Genomic DNA, 19262 nt, shown 5'->3' with positions numbered 1-19262 from the left:
GGCCAGTACACCAGGATACGTGGAGGGGGCTGTAGGATGGCAACAACCCAGCAGCAGGACCGCTACCTCCGCCTTTGTGCATGGAGGAACAGTTGGAGCACTGCCAGAGCCCAGCAAAATGACCTCCAGCAGGCCACAAATGTGCATGTGTCTGCACAAACGGTTAGAAACTGACTCCATGAGGGTGGTATGAGGGCCTGACGTCCACAGATGGGGGTTGTGCTCACAGCTCAACACCATGCAGGACGCTTGGCATTTGCCACAGAACACCAGGATTGGCAAAGTCGCCACTGGCGCCCTGTGCTCTTCACAGATGAAACAGTTTCACACTGAGCATATGTGACAGACGTGACAGAGCCTGGAGACGCCGTGGAGAGCGATCTGCTGCCTGCAACATCCTTCAGCATGACCGGTTTGGCAGTGGGTCAGTAATGGTATGGAGTGGAATTTCTTTGGAGGGCTGCCAGAGGTAGCCTGACTGCCATTAGGTACCGAGATGAGATCCTCAGACCCCTTGTGAGACCATATGCTGGTGCGGTTGGCTTTGAGTTCCTCCTAAAGCAGGACAATGCCAGACCTCATGTTGCTGAAGTGTGTCAGCAGTTCCTGCAAGATGAAAGCATTGAAGCTATGGACTGGCCTGCCCGTTCCCCAGACCTGAATCCGATTGAGCACATCTGGGACGTTATGTCTCGCTCCATCCACCAACGTCACGTTGCACCACAGACTGTCCAGGAGTTGGCGGATGCTTTAGTCCAGGTCTGGGAGGAGATCCCACAGGAGACCATCCGCAACCTCATCAGGAGCATGCCCAGGCGTTGTAGGGAGGTCATACAGGCACGTGGAGGCCACATACAATACTGAGCCTCATTTTGGCTTGTTTTAAGGACATTACATCAAAGTTGGATCAGCCTGTGGTGTGTTTTTCCACTTTAATTTTGGGGGTGACTCCAAATCCAGGCTTCCATTGGTTAATAAATTTGATTTCCATTGATGATTTTTGTGTGATTTTGTTGTCAGCACATTCAGCTTTGTACAGAACAAAGTATTCAATGAGAATATTTCAATCATTCAGATCTAGGATGTGTTATTTGAGTGTTCCCTTTATTTTTTTGAGCAGTGTATGTATATAAAGATGTGGGACATAATACACACGACGCGATTGGTGTCTTCAGGGGTAGAAATGTGACAGACCTTGTCTACCACCCTTACAACTGCAGGCTATGACATACATGTCCGATAGATGGGTTCCTAGAGATGGGACCTACATTTGTGACCTATCCGGGCCTAAATGCTCAGCTCTTTTTTGCAAGCATAACCATTTCGACATTCAGAATTGGGGTAGATGCATTCCTAAAGGTGGGAACCGCATTGCTCAGACATTTATGTTATATGCTGTGGATATGCCATAAATGTCTAAAATCGGATTAAGCTGGCCAGTAAAGGCAATCAAAAGCAATTGAGGTTATTACACCTCTGTGGCACCTGGAATTTCTATGTAAGCAATACACTAAATGCATTAAAACAGCCTCATAAGGACATATGTTGTTCATTTTATATCCATTAGTATAAGATCAGACAAAGAGGCTGAAAAATTCCCGAAACAGAACATTATTGACTACGAAGTTCAAAGCAGGATAACGTTAAAGGCAAGTTTAGGCACAATTTCCATTTATCGCCTATAACAGAGCATTCCCCATGGTAACTGTGTAAACATCATCATTATACTACATTCTGCCGTAGTGTGCAAGAATGACATGGCTGCAATAAAAAGGACACCAAGTTATTGTGAGGTAAGAGCTCGAGGAGACGTGTATTAAAAACATATCCCTGCCTGAAATGTAATGTAAAGTGCATTCTGTTTCCAATGACCTCATTCATAATTATACAATTCTAAGCTTATATGTAAAGTAGATGTTTCACAGAACATAATTGCACATGGATCATCTCAGATTTTATTGTGAAAGCACAGATTTACTTGCTTGGGGATTGAATCTCTTATCATGTGGCAGTCACATGGAGCTGAGAAGAAAGTCAGTAATCACTTCTAGAAGTGTCTGTGGACTGATTTTACTGCATCTCAGCACAACCCACAGTGTCATATATTGTTTTGTATTAATTAATATTAGATTCTAAATTTACATCTGTTCATTTTTTATTGGATCAAATTTATTGCAAGTAGGTTTGGTCAACATTAAATATGTGGTTACAATTGAATATTATAATAGCATGTCCACATGCATACAACAAAGACGTTTGATCTGTCACAATTCATGTTGTCATTAAAAAAATATGCATGTGTCATGGAGAGGATTAAAGGCACCGTTCCATAATACTTGGTTGAACAACCTCAGGCAACAATGACAGCCTACAGCCTACAAATATTTTTTTGCAGCCATGTGTGAGCTACTTGTACCTGTTTTTTGATAGAATATTCTTTTTTTCCACCATTATTTTATCAAGATATGGAATGATCCTTTTCAGAATTGCAGATTTCAGCTCTCTCCAGAGATTTTTAATTAGATTGAGATTCCTTCTTAATCATCCTCGTGCACTTTTAGATGTGTGCTTGGAGTAATTATCAGATCCTGTAAGGATCCTCCAACATGTTTCACTGTAGGTAGAATGCACTTTTATTTAAAGGGGTTATACAGGATTAGCTACTACCTGCCTGCTCTACCCAGCACTGGATCAGAGCAGTCACTAACCACTCCTGCCGGTTGTCATGCTGATTGACAGTTGGCCTTCCGCAAATATGCAGCAGGGAGCTGGTTGTCAATCAGCATGACATCAGCAGGCATGCCCATCAACAGGACAGAGTAGAAGAGAAGCTGCTGCTCTGTCGACATGTCGTCAGTGGAAACCGAAGAATGGCCAGCAGGAGCGATCTGTGACCACTCATTGCTCTCAGAGCACTGCGCCGGGTAGAACAGGCAGGTAGTTAGAATTGCCTGCCTGTTAAATCTTAGGCCCACAGTAAAAAATTAATATAGTCCTCGATGACCCCCTTAAAGGAGTTATCTCAGCATCTATAACTATAACGCTGGTAAACATTGCCAAACAGTTCTTGTTTCATCAGTCCATACAACATTTTCCCACAAATATTGTTTGTCTACCTAACTTTTGACAAAGTTCAGTCTTTCTTTTCTTATACTTTTCATTAACACTTTCAAGACTGCCCATTGACATTGTTGGGGCGGTCCACTCATACTCTGCAGTGACATTCTAAAACATCACTGCATAGGCGCTCAGCTACACACAATCATGTGGCTGCGGGAGTGGAGACCCAGCTGTCAGACAGCTGGAGTTATTGTAGTGAAGCGCAGGTGGCATTATGACATCACTATGTCACTCCACTCGATAGCATGATATGTATGGAGACAGAGCGATCTGTTAGTGATCGTTCTACCCCATTATTCTTTTTTCGGCTTATGTAAGAAGGCCAGTGAACAAGCACCAAATAACTTGAATATAATCAAATGGTGCTAGTTTAATAATCTGAAATCAGCTTGCACCCTAAATGTTTGTGTTTGATGGTACAAATATGTTAGCATTTTTTGCTCTACTTTTACTTTTTACTCGGGGGCCACACTTTGTCTAAAACTGGCCCTGTATACATCAGTCATGTGATCGCTGTGTATAGGGAGGGCAGTGGGCACAGAAGCTGCTAGGTCATAGGAAACCCAGACAGATTTGCAATAATTTCCCTTTTAATTGGGGTCAATATACCAGCTCCAGTTATAAGCAAAGTAAGGTAAAAATATAAATGTTTCATAATTAAATGCCCCCCCCCATGGTTCTTTTATGACTTTATTAGGGGCACAATGTGTAAAATAAATGAAAAATGAACAAATAAAAAAAGACCAGTCAAAAAATAAACAATATAAAATTGCCTCTGTCAATCCAAATTGCTGTTACTAGCCTCGCCCCCTGTAAAAAAAAACATGTCCAATTTATAAAAATATGTATTACCGAATGTGGAACTAATTTTTAAATGCATTATGCTAATTATTTATGGTCATAACAAAAAAATGGGAAAAACAGACACTTTATTTTGCAACCAATATCCCCCGATATCAGCAAACAAAAAAAAAATGAGTGACGTAAAGATGAAACCCTATGTATCACAAAAAAGATGCAAAAATTACTTGAATATGACAATTAGAAAAGATGTTACAGCTTTTTAACTGCGTGTATGAAAATGCGCCTGGTTAGGAATCGGGATAAAATAGCCCAGTCCTAAATTTGTTGGGAAATGGGCTCCTCCTTGGTCTTTGCCCAGAGAGCCTTGTTTTGCTCTGTGTATGTTAAATGGTACAATTTGAAACCATCACTTCGGATGTCTGTAGTTCAGCATAAATTCCTTTTGATTATGTTCTTGGCAAAAAAAACCAATTCTGGCATGTTGATTTTATCATATCAGTAAATTAATTTTAGATTTTTATAGATTGGATTTTTAGGTATATTGCCAGGCCAAATATAAATATTATTTTTTATTTATTTCTTTTGCCATTTACGGAAATGGTGTGAGTCAGCCTTTTTTGTTTTGATTTTTTTTATTAATATATTTTTTAAGTTTTTATTCCTTTTTGCTTTTAAAGTACCCCTAGGAACTTCAATTTGTGATAATCTGATCTCTTGTATTATTTACTTCAATATTCAGGCATTGCAGTATATAGTGTAACTGGGCTTCATTGAGGTACAAAGATGGTGGTCACAGGGGTGTTCAATAGACCTTTGGCTGCCATGGTCACACATGGACATCAGAAAATACCCTTGTGCTGGATTGCAACACTTAAATGCTGCTGTAAGAGATGGGTGCTAGCTGATTATGGTGCAGGCTCACTTTCTGAGCCTGCCCCATAGTCTTGAAGCTGATGTCCACTATACTTGTACCTTGGATGTTGGGAAGGAGTTTTCTGGTCAGAATATATTGATGATCTATCAATGGGACAGGTCATCAGATTGGTGGGGTCTGGCACACAGCACCCCCACCCATTGGCTGTTACAAGCTCCAGCTGCTGCCAAATGTAAATAGATGGAACAGCGCTGCACAGCGGAGCTCCATTCAATGTGTAGCAACCACTGTTGGGTACAGCAGAACATCCTATTTTTTTAAGGGTTCAGCATGGGCCCATCAAATGTTATGGTGAACATATTTTCTTGATACAGAATTTAAATACAGAAGTATGCATGAGGAAGTACAAATTAGGGAACGTTGTAAGGATGCAGTTAATTTTCATAATTTGTCACCACTCTTCCTATGGTACATGGTGTGTAAATGCCAGAGAGATATATTTCTACATGTCGCATATACTATACTATAATACTATACAAGCTGATTAAGTAACACAAATGTTGCCTATGTTATTTCTGTACCAGCCTAGTTGATATTATTTGGAAACATCTTAAGTTACAAGACGATGAAATATACCTTACTGGTTCTCAGTAAGATTGGACTGTGGGCGCTCTAGTTTGCATTGGCCTCTGGTAATACTAATAAGGTGCCAAAATGAACACGATTCAACTCTACCAAGTGGATCTACTTAAAAGGAACTTTGTAGCTATGATTTACAATATTAATGAGCAGCTGAGTTTCAAGGTCAACAAGTGTGTCCCTAAAATAGACCTCTCACTATCTGTAACTGCATCATCATGGCACTTGAATACATATCCAGTTATGATTATGAATGTTAAAGATTCAATTGATATATTATTCATACCCAATCGGGGGGTTAAGGTCATCTCAGCACATGCTCAAGTATTTTTGTATTTTGAAATTGTATAGTCGTTTGACTTTTTTTTTTATTTTTAGTTATATTTTCTAAATACATGGCCTATGTGGGCACATTTATTTATTCTTTTTTATATATATATCTATATATATATATATATATATATATATATATATATATATATATATATATATATATATGTGTGTGAACATGAAGAACCATTTTGGTTTCTACATGGAGGATATTTTAGCCGTTAATACAATAAAAATACTTGAGCGTATCAGTAAACAGAGCAGGAAAGCCAGAGGAATTCCACATTCTCTGAAGCTTTTCTTCTCTCTGTCAAAAGACTATAGGCTGCTTTGTTTATGTCAGTCTATGTCCAATTTTCAGATTATAGACTGTCTATAGCTTGCTGATGGAAAAGTTCCCCAGGCTGACTTGCTTTTGATGTGCAAATTAATTGGGGGAAAAAAAGTTATTTAGCACAAAAGTCTCAAAGGAATCTACATTCCTGTGCTCTCCCCATATTATTCTTTACTTTCTATACAATCTTATGGCCATCAGATCAATTCCAACATATTCAGCCAAATTCATCCAGTCTGGCATTTTGTACACTACTCTTGATGGACTGTACTCTGCACCAGGCAATAATAGACGTGCACCTTCAACTGTCGTGCGCCATTGCCAGAAATTATATTCCAGCCAGGGACTGGAGTTCATTACTTGCAAAATTTACACCACCTTAGAGGGATAAATTATCATGATCATGCTCCGTACTACTTTTAGAAAAGTATGTGGAGCAAACTGGGAGTAAAAAACGCCAAAAGCCCCCAAATTTTTGTGCAACTTCGAGTTGCACAAAAAGTTTTGGAACATTTCAAGATATTTTATAATAATATAATATTTTTTTATTTATATAGCGCCAACATATTCCGCAGCACTTTACAATTAAGCGGGGACAAGTACAGACAATAAATTCAATACAAGGTAAAAGTTTTAACAGTTACATTAGGAGTGAGGTCCCTGCTCGCAAGCTTACATTCTACAAGGAAATGGGGGGACATTATAGGTGAAAAGTGCTTGTTATTTCAGGTCTGGCAATTATAATAAATAGGGATTTTCATATAAAGCTGTATGATCCGGTCATCAGCCAGTATGTTTAAGCGCAATACTCGAGTACCGAGTGCAGTTATCTTGTGCATGCGGGGTGTGGAGACAGATGACTAGTAGGGTGCAGATTCTGAATAATGTTTAGAAGGAGGGGACAGGGGAAAGTTAATTTACTGAGTAGTTAAGGTATTTTATGTCAGAATTCTGTCAAAAACAGTTTGATAAATTAAGCCCATGGAACAAGTTCATAACTACCTAAGGAAAGGACTTTGTGATCTCCTGTCCTGAATCAGACCCGTACGTGGTATATTTTAAAGTTATTGAATTACATGTAGTACCTGTTTCTTTTTATTGCATAATGAATTGAAGGTGGATTTTAATATATTTTATCTAGTTCTAGTTCTCAATAATGTTATCAACAGATGGCAATGCTTGATAAATTCAAGGGCTTCAATATATGAACTCACATTTGAAATTTAAATAAATGTCAAAGAAGTCTGTGTGAAATGACTGTTGAAACTATGTATAGGCACATGGTGCAACCTTGGTGTGGCCAAAAAGTTAAGTGGACATTCCTTTGTTTTCCATCTATCTATGCCCCCCTCTTCCTTGATTGACAGGATTGGCTTTAGAGTAGCCAGAGAAGGAAAGAGATAGATGGAAAGCAAGTAGGATGGTGCACTGAACTTTTTGGTCACTCCAAGGGTGCACTGTGCATCTGTGCTTGGTCCCCCACATAAACCTATTAGCAGAGAAGGAAAATATTCCACTCCACTGTCACCTTCACTAGTTGGGCAGACCACTTTCCTAAACCATAGAGAGAATAGTATGTAATCATAGCAACATAGTTCACTATGGCTCCAGTACTGTACTGATATATGATCAGTCCAGGGCAGGAGAGGAAGCTGAATACAATCTGCCTGAGGTAGACTGACTTTACTCATTTAATTGTTGCTGTAGGAGAGTGCTGGGGTCTGGATGGGTGAGGAATCCACTAGACACTAGATATTTATACACTAGACAACCAGGGACAATTAGATTCATTTGCTGCCCTAGGTCACTAAGGATTTATCCACTAACCACTTTACTATGAGGGGGTTTTATGGTAGTCTTAGATGGATTTTGAAAATAATTTGAGTCTATTGTGAAAAAAGCGCAACAAACTGTTTGTGTGTATGAGGGCTCGCTTTTTTTATTGTATAGCACTTGGGCCAATATTATCCAATGGGGCAGGGCTGTTGCACAATTTTTTTAATTGACAGAATCTGACTTCACTTTGAAATCTGAAGACACTCACCTATTCAAGTCTGTGGGTGCGTGGAAATCATCGCACTGCACTCGGATGACATCTGAGTGCAGTCCGATTGCCGCAGACTCACAGAATGGAGAAAATGGAGGAATTTTACAATTCTACAATTATATCATCCAAGACAATCAGATCACGCTATGCTGACACTCTGATCAGAGATTGATCTGACTGTCATTTACATAATTGGCTTGATTCTTTTGGATGAGAGAATCTACAGCCATCCGACCGTAGCTTGATAGTAATTTTTGCCTCTTAATGACAGTATTATCGTATATTGGGAACATAGTCCTATGGTGTTGGCTGAATATTACAGAATATATTTTTTTAGGTGTTATATGGCAGAATTATTACTGGATGGCAGTATAGTGGGCACAATATGACCAGATTATATAGGTCTGTATGGTAGTAGTATTATATGGACATTATATGGTAATATTATTTAGATATTTTATTAAGATTCTGGTGTGTGTTTTGGACAATGGTTTATGGTATTGGTTCAGCATAAAATAGAAGTATTATTTAAAAAAAATGTGTTTTAAATAAGAAAAACTATACAAAAACAGCAGGTTGGGTGCAAGTTTAAATAATATCCCAAAGTATCAGCATTTTTTGCGTCATATCTCCTTGTGCTGCTTCGCCTGCACTCATTTACTTTGCACGTGAGCTGATACTCTATGTAAAATGTGCTGAGACACTATCACTGTAGCATACCTTGTTTGTTTCATTTAAGGTTCCTAAATACACTGCTCAAAAAAATAAAGGGAACACTCAAATAACACATCCTAGATCTGAATGAATGAAATATTCGCATTGAATACTTTGTTCTGTACAAAGTTGAATGTGCTGACAACAAAATCACACAAAAATCATCAATGGAAATCAAATTTATTAACCAATGGAGGCCTGGATTTGGAGTCACCCCCAAAATTAAAGTGGAAAAACACACTACAGGCTGATCCAACTTTGATGTAATGTCCTTAAAACAAGTCAAAATGAGGCTCAGTATTGTATGTGGCCTCCATGTGCCTGTATGACCTCCCTACAACGCCTGGGCATGCTCCTGATGAGGATGCGGATGGTCTCCTGTGGAATCTCCTCCCAGGCCTGGACTAAAGCATCCGCCAACTCCTGGACAGTCTGTGGTGCAACGTGACGTTGGTGGATGGAGCGAGACATGATGTGATGTCCCAGATGTGCTCAATCGGATTCAGGTCTGGGTAATGGGCTGGCCAGTCCATAGCTTCAATGCCTTCATCTTTCAGGAACTGCTGACACACTCCAGCCACATGAGGTCTGGCATTGTCCTGCATTAGGAGGAAACCAGGGCCAACCGCACCAGCATATGGTCTCACAAGGGGTCTGAGGATCTCATCTCGGTACCTAATGGCAGTCAGGCTACCTCTGGCAAGCATATGGAGGGCTGTGCGGCCCTCCAAAAAAATGCCACCCCACACCATTACTGACCCACTGCCAAACCGGTCATGCTGAAGTATGTTGCAGGCAAATCGCTCTCCACGGCGTCTCCAGACTCTGTCACGTCTGTCACATGTGCTCAGTGTGAACCTGCTTTCATCTGTGAAGACCACAGAGCGCCAGTGGCGACTTTGCCAATCCTGGTGTTCTGTGGCAAATGCCAAGCGTCCTGCATGGTGTTGGGCTGTGAGCACAACCCCCATCTGTGGACGTCAGGCCCTCATACCACCCTCATGGAGTCGGTTTCTAACCGTTTGTGCAGACACATGCACATTTGTGGCCTGCTGGAGGTCATTTTGCAGGGCTCTGGCAGTGCTCCTCCTGTTCCTCCTTGCACAAAGGAGAAGGTAGTGGTCCTGCTGCTGGGTTGTTGCCCTCCTACTGCCCCCTCCATGTCTCCTGGTGTACTGGCCTGTCTCCTGGTAGCACCTCCAGCCTCTGGACACTACGCTGACAGACACAGCAAACCTTCTTGCCACAGCTCGAATTGATGTACCATTCTGGATGAGCTGCACTACCTGAGCAACTTCTGTGGGTTATTGAGTCCGTCTCATGCTACCACTAGTGTGAAAGCCCAACCAATATTTAAAAGTGACCAAAACATCAGCCAGAAAGCATTGGTACTGAGATGTGGTCTGTGGTCCCTACCTGCAGAACCACTCCTTTATTGAGGGTGTCTTGATAAATGCCAATAATTTCCATCTATTGTCTATTCCATTTGCACAACAGCATGTGAAATTGATTGTCAATCAGTGTTGCTTCCTAAGTGGACAGTTTGATTTCACAGAAGTTTGATTTACTTGGAGTTATATTCTGTTGTTTAAGTGTTCCCTTTATTTTTTGAGCAGTGTATATATCTCGCTTTGAAAAATATATATTTTCTGGTTAGCATTTACATGCACATCCACATTCTTTATTCACAAAATCATCAGACACGACGTTCTCATCGTGTATTTACATGCTTGCAGGGTCAGCTCTTCATTTACTACCGATATTAACTCATTTTGTAAATAAATATTTAATTGATCTTGAAAATGTAGCACAAGTCTGACATCTATAATCAAGTTATGCCATAAGATACACATTAATTTGCATGTTACAATGTATAAGAAAGAAATAACTTAATGCTCTTCTGGTTTACAACATTGAGGCTTAGCTCGATGAACTGTACATGTGGCAAGGCTTTTCTAGTAACATGAAGGGATCATCTTTCTTAAAAATCACTCTTTCAACTTCAGCCATTTCCTGTTTTTGTATTTACATTAGAAGGATATTTTTCTTCACTGACAGTGTACGTTGATAGGATTACAGCATCAAAGGAAATGTCTTTTTTTCCTTTCCTACTATGCCCTACTCTATCCTACTAAAAAAAGGGGGTAGTTCTGGTCTCCAGAGCGCGCTAATGTAATTTACAAGCAGACAAAATGGATAGTATGCTTTCATTTTTAGCAATTGCATCACATAGTAAATATTTATGTATCCTTTGGGTGATTCTAATGCCAATGTATCAAAAAAAGTGTAACAGTTATTTGCCTAAGTGCTCTTCTGCATTCAATATGTCGTCTGTGAGTAAATATGGATCTCCGGATAATTCATCAAAGCAACATTATTGATTTAGGTGGTAGAATTTATAAGTTTGCAATCCATCTGGATGGAGTGCAAACATGGCGTTGGAAGTCACCCTTCATTTAACAGAAATAAATTAGGGTCAGTAAAGACATTCTATAGGTTGGTTGACTTTGCACATTGCACTGAAACAAACACCTTCAACACTTTGACAGATACAGCAAAAGTGCTACCAAATAAATATAATGGGAGCCAATGTTCAAACAATTTGTACATGTATATACCAGTTATAGTTTTTTTATTGTTTCTTTTTTTAATAATAAGAGAGAGACAAAGATATAGGCTTTTGTTAATGACTTTTTGGCTAAGTCTTGAGCCATGGTGACTTGATGAATGAACGATCTGTAGGAAAATCGATCTTGTGCTAGCTAAGTCTACCACGGTCTTCTCCACCGTTATCTTGAATGTATCAAGCCATCAGGTTGCTATTTTTCCTGTACGCCTTGTTCCTTCTATTCTTCTGACCAAGATATCATTCTCCAGTGATTTCTGTCATCTTATGTTGTGTTCAAAGTAGGCTAGTTGTAGCTTGGTGATCCTTGCTTCGAGTGACATGTCTGGCTTGATTTGTTCCAAAATTGATTTGTTTGTTCTTCTTGCCATCCATGGTATTGATAAAATCCTTCCCAAGCACCACATTTCAAAGGCATTGATTCTTCTTCTGTCTTGTTTCTTTATCTTCCAGGTTTCACATCCATATGTTACCACAGAAAAGACCAAACTATGTACGAGACGTATCTTCTTCAAATTGAGGAACATTTCACTTGTGAAGACCTTTTCCAGTGACTTCATTATTGATTTGTCCATAGCTATTCTCCTATTGACTTCCGGTGTAGTCACTGCATCTTGAATGATCATCGATCCGAGTAAGTTGTAGTCCTTTACAACTTCCAGTTCGTCACCATCCATCTCAATTGTGTCCCAGTCGTACCTGGCAGTAGTCTATTTCTTTGTCTTCTTTGTTTTGAGTAGCAATCCCATGTTCGAGCTTTCCATCTTGACACTCCATAATAAGTCCTTCATTCCATCAATGTTATATCCTTGGCGTATTTAACCACTTCCAGAACGCCCACTGTACATAAACGTTGGCGCTGACTGGGCTCTGTGCAGCGCCGACGTTTATGAACGGTCGGTGGTCCCGCAGCCCTCAGAACCCCCAGGGTCCTGCAAGCGCTGTGACTGCGGTGCAGAGCGACAGCTCTGACAGGGGACATCATCGGGACCGGATTGGATCAGGTCCCAATGATGTTAACCCTTTGCTATCTTCTATATGCCGCGATCTATAGTGATCGCTGCATTTAGACGATAGTGAGAGGAGAGGGGGTCGTCCACTTACCTCTCCGACGGCCCCCTGATGTCTTACAGGACCTGCTGTTGTCATGGCAGCCGGAGGTCACATGACCGCCTCCGGATCTGCCATATATGGTGTCCTGCTAGGCTCAGCCTGCAGCTGAAGTCTAGCAGGAGACAGTGTAAAATTGTCAGCAGAGCTCTCATGCAATGCAATATATAACATACCTGGCGGCGTCCTTGCATAGTGGTCCATCTCCCACTGTGCAAGAGCGTGCACTTGATTTCCAGTCCAGACTATCACTCTGGCTTTCCTCCATGCTGTCTGCTTGCCTCTGTTTCTTCTGCTTAAGGGTGGCGCCCGATCACTTCCTGCTTCTTGTAGCTGCTGTGGGCACACCCCTTGTGCGTCCTCAGCCTATTGCTGTCTGTTACCTGGTATTTAACCCAGCTCTTTCCTGGAATCCTTGCCTGAGCATTGTGTTCTGTCAGTTGGCTTCTAGTCACTCATGTGCCAGGTCCTGTCTATGTTTCCTGCCTTGCGGTATCAGTTCCCGTGTCTGAACTGTGACCTGTCTGAACTATCTTCTAGCCTGTTGTCTTCTGCCTATCCTGGAGGCTGTATTTCCAGGCCAGTGTGAACACGATCCTAGCCTGTTCTTTCCGCCTTCTAGGGGCCGCATACCTAGACCCGTTCCTGTATCTTGCCTGTTCCTGTCTGAACACGCTCCTAGCCTGTTCGTTCCGCCTTCTAGGGGCCGCATACCTAGACCCGCTCCTGTATCTTGCTGCTGTGTCTGTTCTTGTCTGAATACTCTCCTAGCCTGTTACCTGTTTTTCTCTATGTCCGTACCTTCCCTTTTCCTGCAGAATCTGATCCCGTACCTAACTCCTACTCGTTGTCCCTGTACTCCCGTTTGTGAGTTTAGAGTCCACTCGCTACTTAATTGCAAGTATCTTGTGTGTACCTGGTTCTGCCTTTCCCTTCCAGTCTGTTCCGTGTGAACAGAGCCCTGTCCCCTCTGCTCTGCCTTGCTCACCGCTCCGGCGGTTCTTGCTCTGCTCTGCCTTGCTCACCGCTCCTGCGTTTTCCGCTCTGTTCTGCCTTGCTCACCTCTCCTGCGGTTTCCGCTCTGCTCTGCCTTGCTCGCTGCTCCGGCAGTCTCGCTCTGACCCTTTGCTCGCTGCTCCGGCAGTCTCGCTCTGCTCTGACCCTTTGCTCGCTGCTCCGGCAGTCTCGCTCTGCTCTGACCCTTTGCTCGCTGCTCCGGCAGTCTCGCTCTGCTCTGACCCTTTGCTCGCTGCTCCGGCAGTCTCGCTTTGCTCTGACCCTTTGCTCGCTGCTCCGGCAGTCTCGTTCTGCTCTGACCCTTTGCTCGCTGCTCCGGCAGTCTCGCTCTGCTCTGACCCTTTGCTCGCAGCTCCGGCAGTCTCGCTCTGCTCTGACCCTTTGCTCGCTGCTCCGGCAGTCTCGTTCTGCTCTGACCCTTTGTTCGCTGCTCCGGCAGTCTCGCTCTGCTCTGACCCTTTGCTCGCTGCTCCGGCAGTCTCGCTCTGCTCTGACCCTTTGCTCGCTGCTCCGGCAGTCTCGCTCTGCTCTGACCCTTTGCTCGCTGCTCCGGCAGTCTCGCTCTGCTCTGACCCTTTGCTCGCTGCTCCGGCAGTCTCTCTCTGCTCTGACCCTTTGCTCGCTGCTCTGGCAGTCTCGCTCTGCTCTGACCCTTTGCTCGCTGCTCCGGCAGTCTCGCTCTGCTCTGACCCTTTGCTCGCTGCTCCGGCAGTCTCGCTCTGCTCTGACCCTTTGCTCGCTGCTCCGGCAGTCTCGTCCTGCTCCTCTCTCGCTCATGCTCCTGGCGGCCTTGTCCTGCTCTTCTCTCGCTCACCGCTCCAGGCGGTCTCGTCTTGTTCTGCTCTTGCTCGCCGCTCTGGGCGGCCTCACTCTGCTGTGTTTGTCCACCGCATCTGCGGTTCTGTTCCTGAGTCCCAGTCTGTACTGGGTCCTATCCACTCAGTGCTCCAACCTGTCGTACCTGCCAGTACCTCCCTGCCTGCATACCAGTCGTGCTTACCAGCATCCGCCAGTCTGCATACCAGCCGTTTCTGCCTATACCCAGCATTCTGTGTGCCAGCCTAACCTGCCTGTTCCTGTATTCCCCTGTGTGGGTCAACAGCCGTGTCCGGGGTCTGTCCTGGAGTAGCACCTGGTCCCTCTGCTCGGTTCCTCCTTGGTGCACTGGCGTCATATGCCGTCGTGCGACCCTGGTCGGATGGGGTGGATACTTAGTTACGCCCCTCCAGGCATTCACTCTCCGGCACGGTCCAGTGGAATCACTACATATACACGCACACGCCACTCAGCCCGGGCATGTGCATTACACAATACATGTCTATTGCATTGCATGAGAACAGTGATTAGAAAAATAAAAATTAATGTCCCATACAGGACTAAGTAAAAATGTAAAAAAAAAGTCTAAAAAATGTTTTCAAACTGTTAAAAAAAAATCACAAAATAAAAATAAATAAAATATTAAACCAATAAATCCGTATATTTATACAAAAACAAAAAAAGTACACATATTTGGTGTCGCCACGTCCGAAACAACCCGATCTATAAAACTGTCACACTAACTAACTCCTTCTGTGCACACCGTAAAAAATAAATAAAAAACGGAGCAAAAAACTATGCTTTTTCTTCATATCGCCAAACAAAAAGTGGAAAAAAATGCGATCACAAAGCAAAATGGGAGTAAAAATGGTACCGCTGAAAACGTAATCTTGTTCTGCAAAAAAAAAGCTGCCATACAGCTCCATCAGCTGAAAAATGAAAAAGTTATAGCTCTCAGAATAAAGCGATGCAAAAAAAATATTTTTTCTATAAATTTGTTTTATTGTGTAAAAGCGCCAAAACATAAAAAAAATATACAGTAAACTTGCTAACCTGAAGAATAATGCTGCCTTATCACTTTTACCACATGCAGAATGGCATAAAAAAACCCTCAAAAAGCAATTCCTGAATTGTTGGTTTTTGTTAATTTTACCTCCCAAAAAACGGAATAGAAAGCGATCAAAAAATGTCACGTACCCAAAAATGGTACCAATAAAAATGTCAACTCGTCCCGCAAAAAACAAGCTGTCACATGACTCTGTCGGCCGAAATATGGAAAGATTATAGCTCTCGAAATATGGCGATGCAAAAACTAGATTTTGCAAAAAAAGCGTCTTTTAGTGTGTGACAGCTGTCAGTCATAAAAACCCGATATAAATCTGGTATCTCTGTAATTGCACCGACCCGAAGAGTAAAGTAATCTCATCACTTATACCGCACGGGGAACGGCGTAAAAAATAAATAAAACCAATTCTTCACCTGCTACTGATTTGTTTATTATGTCTCCCAAAGATCGCAGTAAGGCTCTGCTCACATTTATCCTGCGCTCTGCGCTGAGCACTTACACCAGAGTTTCCGTGTAAATCTCTGAAATACGTGATTCAGACGGAACCCATGACGGAAGATTCCCTGTAATGAGGCAGATATAGGCCACTGTGGATGCCTTCTGGCCTGTGATCCCACGGTGTCAGTTTTTTTAGGCGTGCATAAAAGTGCGGTTGGCCACAGTTTTGTGCACTTCCGAAAAAAAGGACACAGCTAAACAGTGGCCAGACGGAGTCCAGAGTAACTCTGCTGCCTCATTACAGTGAATGGATCCCGCAGGGGTTTCATCTGAATTACATCACTTGGAAATTTAGATGGAAACCGCAATGTAAGTGCTCAGCATAGAGCGCCGGATAAACAATATGTAAAATGTTCCCAATAAAAGCTTCAACTCAGTCGTTAAAAAAAGCTAGTCCGTTATCTGTTAAAAATATAAGGGACTTCCAAGTTACTGGTAGCAGAAAGGCTCTGGAAAAGCGAAATGGCCCTTGCCCCACAAAAGAAATTCAGAAAATTTTGTGCTCCCAAATCCAAATGCCTATTCTACAATAATTTGTTCTCCAATTGTCAAATAGCGCTCCGTCCCTCCCAGATCTCGCCTTATGGCTAAGCGGTACGATACAGCCACATATGGGGTATTGCCACTTTTAGAAGAAATTGTGTGACACATTTCGGCACCATTTTTACCCATTGCCCTGTGTTAAACTGTAAAATCTGAGGGTAAAACATTTTTTTGTGTTAAAAATATAATTATGTTTTCTTCACTGCCCAATGGTATAAATTTAAAAATTAAAAAATACTCACTACTTCCCTAGATGAATTCCTTGAGAGGTGTAGTTTACCAAATGGGGTCACTTGTGGGGGTTTCTGCTGTTTCGGCATGTCAGCTACTCTTCAAATGTGACATGGTGTCTGCAACCTATCCCAGCCAACATAGCGCTCCTTTCTCTTTCGAACCCTGCCGTTCACTAAAGCAGTAGATTTCCCCCACATATGGGGTATCGGCGTACTCAGGAGAAATTGCACAACAAATTTCATGGTGGAATTTCTCCTGTTATCCTTATGATAATGCAAAATTAGGGGATGAAAAACATTTTTTGTGGGAAAAATGTGAAAATTTTATTTTTACGGCTCAATATTATAAACTTTTGTGAAGCACCTGGGGGTGCAAAATGCTCACCACACATCTAGATAAGTTCCCTAAGGGGTCTAGTTTCCAAAATGGTGTCACTTGTGGGGGGGTTCCACTGTTTAGGCACATCAGGGGCTCCCCAAATGCAACGTGGCGTCCGCTAATTATTCAAGCAAATTTTACATTCAAAAAGTCAAATGGCGTTCCTTCCCTTCCAAACCCTGCCGTGCACCCAAACAGTGGTTTTCCTCCACATATTGGGTATCAGCGTGCTCAGGAGAAATTGCACAACAAATTTCATGGTGCAATTTCTCCTATTACCCTTATGATAATGCAAAATTAAGGGATGAAAAACGTTTTTGTGGGAAAAATGTGAACATTTTATTTTTACAGCTCAATATTATAAACTTCTGTGAAGCACCTTGGGGTTCAAAGTGCTCCCCACACATCTAGATAAGTTCCCTAAGGGGTCTAGTTTCCAAAATGGTGTCACTTGTGGGGGGTTTCCACTGTTTAGGCACATCAGGGGCTCTCCAAACGCAACATGGCGTCCGCTAATTATTCAAGCAAATTTTACATTCAAAAAGTCTAATGGCGCTCCTTCCCTTCCGAACCCTGCAGTGCGCCCAAACAGTGGTTTTCCCTCACATATGGGGTATCAGCGCGCTCATGAGAAATTGCACTACAAATTGTGTTGTCCATTTTTTCCTGTTACCCTTATGAAAATAAAAAAATTGGGTCTAAAGTAACATTTTTGTGAAAAAAAGTTAAACGTTCATTGTTTTCTTCCACATTCCAAAAATTCCTGTGAAACACCTGAAGGGTTAATAAATGTCTTGAATGTGGTTTTGAGCACCTTGAGGGGTGCAGTTTTTAGAATGGTGACACTTTTGGTTATTTTCTGTCATAAAGGCCCCTCAAAGTCACTTGAAATAAGATGTGGTCCCTAAAAAAATGTTTTTGTAAATTTTGTTGGAAAAATGAGAAATCGCTGGTCAACTTTTAACCCTTATAGCTCCCTAACAAAAAAAAATTTTGGTTCCAAAATTGTGCTGATGTAAAGTACACATGTGGGAAATGTTATTTATTAACTACTTTGTGTGACATATCTCTCTGATTTAAGGGCATGAAAATTCAAAGTTTGAAAATTGCAAAATTTTCCAAATTTTTGCCAAATTTCCGATTTTTTCACAAATAAACGCAAGAGATATCGAAGAAATTTTACCACTATAATGAAGTACAATATGTCACAAAAAACATTCTGAGAATCAGGGGAATTTTTTGAAGTGTTCCAGAGTAATTACTTCATAAAGTGACAGTGGTCAGAATTGAAAAAATTGGCCGGGTCACGAAGGCAAAAACAGGCTCTGGTGCGAAGTGGATAAGATTGTCGGTGATTTGTCCAGCAATTTTGATTACTTCTTTTGTTGGCAAGTCCAGCCTTCCTGAATATAACTATATAACTAATATGACAGAATGCAGCCTTGTCTGACGCCTCGCTCTACTTTGAACCAGGCTTACAATAATCAAATATAGTCGAAAAACATAAAGAACCACTTTCTGGAGATCAATAGGTCAAAACAATACATTCAACTTCATGCTAAAGTGAATCAAGCATTAGCAAATATGAATACATAAAAAAATTAACAAGATACAAAAGGAATCTGTACAGGCAAAGCGTATAATATTGTAGTGTAAGATGGCAAATTAGCATTCATTTGGCTTAATGTCGTCATCCAAAATTATACACAAAAAAACAAATATTCTGATAAAGTCTTACAAAAGAATGTAAAAATATTCCGACAGAGTATAGTACCTTTCGATGGCTAGTTAGGATATGAATCAGAATAGATTGTTCATGTTATGTTATCTGGAGTAAATGGACCAAGGATCACAGCTTTCACAAAATGTCTCCTTCCCGAATACACTGAAAGATAGGATTGCCTCATATGAGTATGTGACATCTAGGGAGGAGGTCACTTCAGAAATGTTAGGAATATTCAGAGACTTCCAGTGGCTCGTAATAACTAGCTTACTGGTCATCAATATGTAACCAATTATAGATCTAATTATAGCACTGGGGTCCTGGGTTTGAATCCCACCAAGAACAACATCTGCAAGAAGTCTGTATGTTCTCTGTGTCGGTTTTCTCTG

Source organism: Phyllobates terribilis, unplaced genomic scaffold, assembly GCF_046119375.1.
Source record: "Phyllobates terribilis strain yellow unplaced genomic scaffold, ASM4611937v1 Scaffold_3__8_contigs__length_932513732, whole genome shotgun sequence".
Classification (NCBI taxonomy): Eukaryota; Metazoa; Chordata; class Amphibia; order Anura; family Dendrobatidae; genus Phyllobates; species Phyllobates terribilis.
This window is presented reverse-complemented; position numbering follows the sequence as displayed.